Genomic DNA, 3,700 nt, shown 5'->3' with positions numbered 1-3,700 from the left:
TTCCTTTTTAAAAACTAATAGGATATTCAGTGAATGCACCGAGCAAGACGTTCACCGCCGGTCATACGTTCACCACCTGTAACTCGATCAAGACATTTAGCAAATATTGTCGCCGTTGATTTTTCTTTAGAATCATCATCCAGTCGAACAAATACTCCAATTCAAATTTCCGACAATCCATCTTTTGAACTCGATTTCACAACTAAGAAACTGGAGGATATTCAAGGACAATTCCAAGATCCTGAACCACAAACCGTTAAATCAGAGTCCTCTAGTGATTCGTATTCAACGAATTCAATTATGGAAGTAACGGAACCTCTAAGTATGGAAGATCGAATGAGAGCTAAACGCACGGGCCAAGGTCACGCCATTATTAAGCCAGACATTAATGCGCCAGATTATGAAATCAAAGGACAAATCCTGCACATGGTAACTAATCAGTGCCAATATAGTGGTACGCCAAAAGAAGATCCCAACGAACATCTTCGAACCTTTAATAGGATCTGTACACTATTCAAAATCCGAGAAGTGGAGGATGAACAGATATATCTCATGTTGTTTCCCTGGACTTTAAAGGGAGAAGCCAAAGATTGGTTAGAATCGTTACCTGAAGGGGCGATTGACACATGGGATGTCTTAGTTGAAAAATTTCTTCAAAGATTCTTTCCGGCATCTAAAGCCGTGAGACTTCAAGGAGAAATTGTTACGTTCACACAAAAGCCAAATGAAACATTATATGAGGCATGGACAAGATTCGGAAGGATGTTGAGAGGATGTCCTCAACACGGTTTAGACACTTATCAAATAGTACAAATATTCTACCAAGGTGTCAACGTTGCTACAAGAAAAGACATCGACATAACAGCTGGTGGTTCCATTATGAAGAAAACCGCAACTGAAGCTTACAAAATTATTGATAACACAGCCTCCCACTCTCATGAGTGGCACCAAGAGAAAGATATATATCGTTCATCTAAAGCGGCTAGAGCCGATTCTAGCCATAACTTTGATTCCGTTTCCGCAAAAATAGATGCTTTCGAGAGACGAATGGAAAAGATGAATAAAGATATTCACGCAATACGAGTTAGTTGTGAGCAATGCGGTGGACCACACTTATTGAAAGATTGTCACATTGAACTAATGATGGAACAACGAGAGAATGTTTCCTATATGAACCAAAGGCCGGAAAATAATTATCAGAATAATTATCAACCGCCAAAGCTAAACTTTAATCGAAATCAAAACATTCTTTACAATCCAAATGGACCCAACAACAACTCGTACAACCAACAAGGTCCGAATAACCAACCAACTCAAAACAACACTTTCAATCAACAAAGACCTAGCTTGTATAAACCGCCACATCAAACCGAAGAGAAAAAGCCAAATCTAGAAGAAATGATGGCAAAGCTAATGGAATCTCAAACACAATTTATTACGTCTCAAACCCAAACGAACGAGAGGTTTGATCAGTCATTAAGAACTCAACAAGCTTCCATTTTGAATCTAGAAAAACACGTAGGTACTCTTGCTAGCATGATGAGTGAGAGGGAACAAGGAAAGCTACCGAGTGATACTGAAGTAAATCCTCGGAATGAGAATGTTAATATGGTGTCCACGAATTCTGAAAAACCAGCTCCAGAAGTTGGGGAGGTTTTAGATATGAGTAACAATGAAGAAGTTACAACACCACCACCACCCGAGTATGTAAAGCCAGTGGTGGCACCATACAAACCACCCATCCCGTTTCCAAGAAAAGGAGTTGAGTATGAGCAAGTTATAGGTAATAAAGATTGTGATACCTCTAGAAAGAAGAAGAAGAAAAAGAATAAGAAAGTACAAGAAACAAAAGCCGTAGAAGTAAACCCGGTGAATACAGTTCCACCAAAACCTCCACCTAGGGTAGGTGATCCGGGTGAATTTATTGTTCCTTGTCTACTTAGTAATTGTGTCATGTATGATGCACTGGCAAATTTAGGTGCAAGTGTGAGTGTTATGCCTCTTTCCTTATATAAGAGATTAGGGGTAGGTAAGTTAAGTCCAACGGATATGAGTGTTCGACTCCTTGATCAAACCATTAAGCACCCAGTTGGAATTGCTAACAACCTACCCATTCAAGTAGGTAATTTAACCTTTCTAGTCGAATTTATTGTCATTGACATAGAAGAGGACCCAAACATTCCTCTAATTTTAGGTCGACCATTCTTAGCGTCCACCGGGGCGTTATTTGATGTAAGAAATGGTAGAATGACACTTAGTAGTGATGACAAATCAATCACCTTTATGATTCGAAAGACTAAATCTCCACCAACCAAAACCGTTGAACCAGCAAAAACGATTGGTAAGAACCATGTTGTTTTACCAACTCCAACGGTAGAGCTTAACAATAATAAAACGCCTAAGTGTGGGGAAAATGAAGTAACACCTAATGATGACATGATAACAAAGAACCCCGTTGTTGATACGAAATTAAATGACCCCGTTATTAATAGTTCAATGAAGAAACTTATTAAACGGATTCGCGATGCTAGAACCAAGGGGAACTTTAAGTTATGTAACCGGTTAGTATCCAATCTATCACCTAAAGAAAAGGAGAAACTAGTTGAAATTGTAGATATTACACAGGAATCCGACCAATGGCTTAAAGAAAAAGTCACGGATATGCAAGTTGATTATGGACCAAGAGAAATTAACGATGAAGTTAATCACAATTTTGACACCACGGCTACCTAAGTGTGAGGAGATTCAAATATTCTAAAAAGAAAATGCTGTTTGGAGTTAGTTGTTCTGTTCTCGTGTAGTTCCGAGAATGGAATCCGATTGGTCTTTTCCGCTAGCAGACACTAAAGAACTAGTTTTCTCCCCCCATTCTGATTTTTTTTTATTTTGTAGGTTTTATATGAAATTAATATGCTTTTTAAATTTAATTTTTGTGTGAATTTAAAAACAAAATTTACTTTATTTCATTAAGTAAAAAAATGATTTCTAAAATTCGTCGTGAGTTGAAGATTAGGTAGTTGAACCGAAATTACTTTACCCGAGGGCGGGGCGACAAATTTTGTTATCATTATTTTTAATTTTATTGATTTAAAGTATGCCAAAAATATTATACTTTATAAATTTTTGAAAAGTGGGGTTATAAACCAAACTTCAAAAATATATATATATATATATATATATATATATATATATATATATATATATATATATATATATATATATATATATATATATATATATATATATATATATATATATATATATATATATATATATATGTTTGTATTTTATCTTATGTACAAAACAGGGTTAAACAATGCACTTTCAAAGACTGTCATTAAAGTTCAGCAAAAGGTACTAATTTTGACGACAAGACGCAAAACAACAAATATGATATAATAGATGAAGGAATGAACGATGAGGCGAGCCATCTATCATTCGACGAGCTTTGTAATTACAAACTGGGTATTTTTAATCACTTTCCTACACTAATCACCCTCATGAATTTATAATTATAGTCTGATTTCATGCAAATGAGGGCATTGCATGATCTCAAGTGTGGGGAAGGGTTATAAATTCTCTCGGGTTTATACTTGGCTTATTTTCTAAATATTATGAAAATTTTAAAATTTTTTAACTAAATGAATTCAAAATCATGTTTATACATATTTATGAACGATAAAACTAGGTGTTAATGCCG

The 3,700-nt window shown here is 35.6% G+C and overlaps 1 non-coding gene across 1 annotated transcript; it reads right to left on the bottom strand.

The window, feature by feature from the left end:
* Positions 1-684: 684 nt before the first annotated feature.
* Positions 685-791, bottom strand: LOC139903196 (small nucleolar RNA R71). The gene has a single exon (XR_011778037.1). It is a non-coding gene; the product is annotated as a small nucleolar RNA R71 (small nucleolar RNA).
* Positions 792-3,700: the final 2,909 nt, after the last annotated feature.

This window comes from Rutidosis leptorrhynchoides, chromosome 3 (genome assembly GCF_046630445.1).
Source record: "Rutidosis leptorrhynchoides isolate AG116_Rl617_1_P2 chromosome 3, CSIRO_AGI_Rlap_v1, whole genome shotgun sequence".
Taxonomy (NCBI): domain Eukaryota; kingdom Viridiplantae; phylum Streptophyta; class Magnoliopsida; order Asterales; family Asteraceae; genus Rutidosis; species Rutidosis leptorrhynchoides.
This window is presented reverse-complemented; position numbering and strand designations above follow the sequence as displayed.